Below are 6000 nucleotides of genomic sequence, written 5' to 3'. Positions count from 1 at the left end.
TTCGAATCTTGCCTCGGTCATGGATGGGGTGATGTCCTTAGCTTAGTTAGGTTTAAGTAGTTCTAAGTTCTTGGGGACTGATGACTTCAGAGGTTAAGTCGCATAGTGCTCAGAGCCATTTGAACCATTTTTTGTAAGACTCTAATATGTCAGCTGGTACTTTTCTTATCGATCCAGCGAACCATTAGCTATGTCGTCCTATCGTTGGCATGTTGCTTTCATCTCCCCTTCATGCATGTTGTAGTGCGACTGCTACACACGATCAACAATTATCCGGTAAAAATGATTTTTTTTGTATCTTTAGCTTTATATGTCAGCTTGATGGTGAAATGCCCATAATTACGATAATGGTCATACCTATTACGATATTTCGTATTAGGTATGCTTCGGACGAAGAGGTACATGCTTGTATACAATCACAGTTCTGTAGGCAGTTGTAAACATGTTTCCATGAAGACATTGACCATCTTGTCTCAAACTGGGGTAATATTGTTTACTGTGAACTCGTAGATTAGAACAATGACGCCTACTGATTACCCATGTACTCTTGGAATTGTTCAGTAATTAACGTCGCTAAAAAGATTTGTACATAGATAATGGTCTTCTCACTGTGCATAGATATAGGTCACTTTCTTCCATTGCATTTATTTTCCATCCATGATATGACTAATATTACGTTCAACATTTTTAGAAACGTAATATTGAATTATCATCATTTTTTACGCCAGGGAAGTACGTAACATGAGCGTGTACAATATCGATATACATGCATAATGTCTTTGAGTGTATCTCTGATGTAAGTCACAGCTCATTAGATTTCAGGCCGCATGTTAATGTAACAGAAGTATAATTTGAGACTTCACACGTGGTGTAATGTGGTTCTTCAATGTATTGTTGCTAGTTTTGCCATCAAGTAGTATTGCACGTGGTTCTTTCACATCTTTTAAAACCTCTGTCTTCATATGTGATGCAGAACATGCCAATATTGATGTGGTTCCATATGTGGGCTGATAAATTCGTTGGCATGTCATGTCTCATGCGACATGATCCATAGTGATGGTATTTGTGCAAGTACTATACGGTACCTCATGTCGAAGCTAGGAGTCTGTCATTTATTATGCTTTAAAGATATTTTGTTCATTTCATCAGTGATGTGTCGTATTCTTACATGGCTGGTACAATTTGTAGGTGCCTGAAAATGCTTTCACAGTGGAAACTGGTCAATAGAGCAACAAATAAATGATAGTGTTACAGCCTACAACGGACAACGTACGAAATATATAGAGGGTGTGGACCCACATACGGACAAGATGCTCGATACAAATTATTGTATCAATTTTTCCTTTACTACAACTTTCGTAGAATTCCACAGCCTGTCTAGTTGGTATAGCTAGTTCTATTCCTTTAACACGCCCATAGAATGTTACCCTATCTTTGTTCATAAATGAATACGCTTTTCGTTGTGTTTATTTGTTCTTAGTCTCTGCGTTTCTTCATCAGTATAAATGAGATCTAAAATTTTTCTGATCACTTTTCGTTCTTTTTTGTGGATTTCTTCAGTGTATGATTTCCAGTTTAAGGCAACTGTTTAAGTCACCTAAAGGCTATGTTGTAGCGTCTCTATTTGCTATATTTTCAGATATATATTTTTCTTATACGTATTTTGTATGGTCGAAAGCTGTTTCCATTTTGGGAAAACGAATTACGTAACCACTGTTTTCCAGGTCAGTTTCCTGATTTCGCCTAAATATTTGAAATGAAAAACTCATTATTTTCCCACATTTAGCTTTTAGAATTTTTAGTGCCAGTTTATTGCTTTACACGTATTGTGTTTTTCCAAATGATATTTGGATTCCCACATTTTCTGGTGTTTCTTTAGGAATTTCTCTTTGCTTTTTTGCTGTTTGAAGGTTCTGACATAGAATCGCCAAGTCTTCTGCAGAAGATAAGCAGTCTGTGCTAGTATTGGTTCTTCCAAATTTGATTGGTTGGTGAATTTTAATTTCTGATTTTAGTTTCTTTCGATTTTCCTAAGACACAGTTCAAAAGTAATGGAGATATATCGTCATCTTGCCTCACCCCAGTTTGTTCGTAATTGCAAAACTTTCCGAAAAATCTGCTACGATTTTAACTCCGATTTTCTACCATACAGCATTTCACTACCGCTCGCCGCGGTTTTGATGTATGTACCATGTTCTTTCTGAATTTGAAAGAAAGATTAATGGTCCATTGTGTTACCAGCTTTTTTAAAAAATATGATGGTAAAAACTACTTTCATATTATAATTTTTTTACGTCTGAGTTTTAGTTTCACACCCATATAGCACTGTCCTGAGCAAGATCTATTTAGTATGAAACCTTCCTCATATTCGGCAATTTTGTATTCTGTCCAGGAGACACTAAGATAGAATTTTTGTACGGGACAGGAAAAAAGTAAATGCCTTAATAATTATTCAAATCCGCTCTGTTACCCTTTTAATGTAAATAATGTATAAATGCAGTTTCCCAGTCGTACAGGATTTGTTAAGTACGGCAGATGTGTTGTTAGGTCAATGCCATTTTGTATAGGGGCTTTTGGGCCAGCTGATGTCGGAAGTTCTGCAATAATCGGTCTCCACCAGGCTATTTGCTGTTTTTTAAACTTTTAATTTTCCATAGCATATGCTCTTCATTTGATGTTTTAGAATCTAAAATGGTGTTTATGGGAATCTGTCTGAGCCCCAAGCGCTGGCGGCCATAGGAAACCGACGGATTGAAGCTGCTAGATATTTTCAGCCTACTGCAAGGCGAACTGGCGGTTTGGCAGATGGGGTCCCATGTGTGATTTTCGGTTCCGGTTTTCGCCTCACGACCAAGGGAAACGTCCCGAACCGGAACCACGCGATGGAGTGGCTATTTTTCATTTAATTGTGAGACAATATTTCTCAGGTGAGATACTTTATCAACATAGATAACTCAGTTTTGAATACGACTCTTGGTATTCAAGAGTCCATTTTCCTGCCTTACTGTTCACAAATGTGACAAAAAATTATGACTACCTGTTAAATTGGTGGTGGGTGCAAGTTTGCAACAGAATATAGCAACGATTCAGCGTGGCCTAGTTTCGGAAAGCACTTGGTAGGTTTCCGAAGCTATGTGACATCACATGTCTATGTGACATCAGATGTCTTCGCTATTGACGTAAATTATGGGCCGGTATTTAGTGAACTCGGAGTTGGTGAATAGTAGTGTCAGAGATTTGTTCCATCGGGTTCAGATCAGGCGAATTTGATGGCCAAGGCATCGACGGGAGCTCACTACCGAGTTCCATAAACAACAGTAGCCTGATTATGCCCTTGTGTCACGAAGAATTATCCTGTTGGAAATTGCCGAAGGGGAGACACGAACTATGAAGGAATGCAGGTTGTCTGCAGTGATATTCATGTAATCCACAGCTTTCATTGTGCCATCGATGATTTCCACAGGTCCCATGAAAGTCCATGTGTATGTCACCTTACCTTAACACTACCACACCAGCCTGCGTCCATGATGCAGTGCATACAGAGGGGTCCAAAAAAATGTATCCACTGTTTAAGAGTCCATAACTTGCAAACTAATGGACAGAGTTGTCTCATTTTTGGTGAAAGTGTAGCTTAAAGTCCATCTTAAAGGTATCGCTGTAGGTGTTCGAAATGGTCACCATTAACATCCACACACAAACGATGCCGCCGATCTGCATCACGAACTACTGACTGCAACGTGTTCAGTTGGGTATTTGCATATGAATGTACGATGGATTCTCGAAGTTCATCCAATGTGCGTGGCTTTTGTCGATAAACGACGTCCTTTAGTGTTCCCCACAGGTAAAAGACCAGAGGAGTTAGGTCTGGGGAACGTGGTGGATACTCCACAGCACCTCTACGGCCTATCCATATTCCTGGTAGCTTTTCGTTGAGATACGTCATAACATGATTTTGGTAGTGGGCTGGGGCACCATCTTGTTGAAAGTAAACTCTTCCGTCTCCATACAAGTCTCGGATGGCAGGTAAAATGGATGTCTGAAGCTTCTGAAGGTACACCTCACCGGTAACTGTGCCGTCAAAGAAGAATAGCCCAATCAAGCCCCGGTAAGACAACACACACGACAGAGCACACATTTACTCCTGGCAAATTCACAACTTTGTCTACATGGACGTTCGGATTTTCGACGGGCCAGTAGATGCAATTGTGGCGACTTACTGTATCATTGAGTTTGAACTGTGCCTCATCAGACCACACAATCATCTCTGCAAACTCTTCATCTTTGCGCATCATGTTAGTAAACCACTCGCAGTAGTCCATCCTACGATCTGGGTCGTCCTCGTTCATTGCGTGTAGCAGTCGTGGGATGTAGCACTTCCACTCTGCTGCCTTCAAAATTCGCCAAACACTTGAGCGACCCACTCCAGTTTCACGGGCACACTGTCTCACAGACTTCTGTGGTGAGCGAGTGAATTGTTGTAACACACGACAGGAGTTAGCAGGACTTGTTACTGTTACAGGTCGTCCAGATCGGTGTTTGTGTACATCTTTCAACATAGCCTTCGGCTTCAAATTTGTCTCTAATGCGACGAATCGTTAAACGTGTCGGTGGCTCTGTTTGATATCACTTCGCCATTGCCGTTGAACATCATTAATGTTTTCTTACTAAAAATACTACTTAAAAACTGACTTCCTTTCAGTGAATGTAAGCCTTGCGCCAGCCATGTTTACTCCAGTAACTAGGTGCAACTAAGAACAAAGCACTGACTATCTGGCGACTGTCATCTGACAAAACAAATCAACGCAGTACAACGCTTGTGTGGCGATTGCCAGAACTACGAACTATTACACTACCTAAGATGAGACAACCCCGACAATTTGTTTGCCAGTTATGGTCATTTAAACAGTTGATACATTTTTCGGACCCCTCTGTATTTCGAGCGTTCGTTCGCCTGGGTGACTGCGTATCCGTACACGACAATAGGAAAGATGTAAAAAGAAAAGTGATTCATCCGATCTGGCGGTATGTTTCCAATGATCAACGGTCCAATCTCGATTACTCGACGCCCACTGTAATCCGTCGTGAGGTCTGTCACAGGTCGCCACTTACCCTGTTTACAGGGTGCACAAGTCTCCGACCTACACATTCTGCAGTGAGGCGTGGGCGTCCAACACATTGTCACCTACTCGTGGTTACAGGGTCCCCTAATAACTTTCCATAGATGCTAAGAGACGTTCAGCCCCACTTTTTCCGTGATGTCACTTTGCAGGCATCGTAATCTGTCTGTTGTCAAACGCACTTACGTCAGTGGATATTCCCAGTTGCGCCCCTTAACGTCGCTAGACTGATTTCTCGTTCGTCTCTGATCCGTTTATACAGGGTGGTCCATTGATCGTGACCGGGCCAAATATGTCACGAAATAAGCGTCAAACGAAAGAACTACAAAGAACGAAACTTGTCTAGCTTAAAGGGGGAAACCAGATGGCGCTATGGTTGGCCCGCTAGATGGCGCTGTCATAGGTCAAACGAATATCAACTGCGTTTTTTAAAATAGGAACCCCATTTTTTTATTTGATATTCGTGTAGCACGTAAAGAAATATGAATATTTTAGTTGGACCACATTTTTTGCTTTGTGATTAATGGTGCTATAATAGTCAGAAACGTATGGCTCACACTTTTAGACGAACAGTTACTAACAGATAGGTTTTTTAAATTAAAATACAAAACGGAGGTACTTTTGAACATTTTATTTCGGTTGTTCCAATATGATACGTGTACCTTTGTGAACTTACCATTTCTGAGAACGCATGCTATTAGAGCGTGATTACCTGTAAATACCACATTAATGCAATAAATGCTCAAAATGATGTCCGTCAACCTCAATGCATTTGGCAATACGTGTAACGATATTCCTCTCAACAGCGAGTAGTTCGTCTTCTGTAATGTTCGCACATGCATTGACAATGCGCTGACGCATGTTGTCAGGCGTTGTCGGTGGA

This window comes from Schistocerca piceifrons, chromosome 2 (genome assembly GCF_021461385.2).
Source record: "Schistocerca piceifrons isolate TAMUIC-IGC-003096 chromosome 2, iqSchPice1.1, whole genome shotgun sequence".
In the NCBI taxonomy this organism is placed as follows: domain Eukaryota; kingdom Metazoa; phylum Arthropoda; class Insecta; order Orthoptera; family Acrididae; genus Schistocerca; species Schistocerca piceifrons.
The sequence above is the reverse complement of the archived record's forward strand: the minus strand, read 5'-3'. Positions refer to the sequence as shown.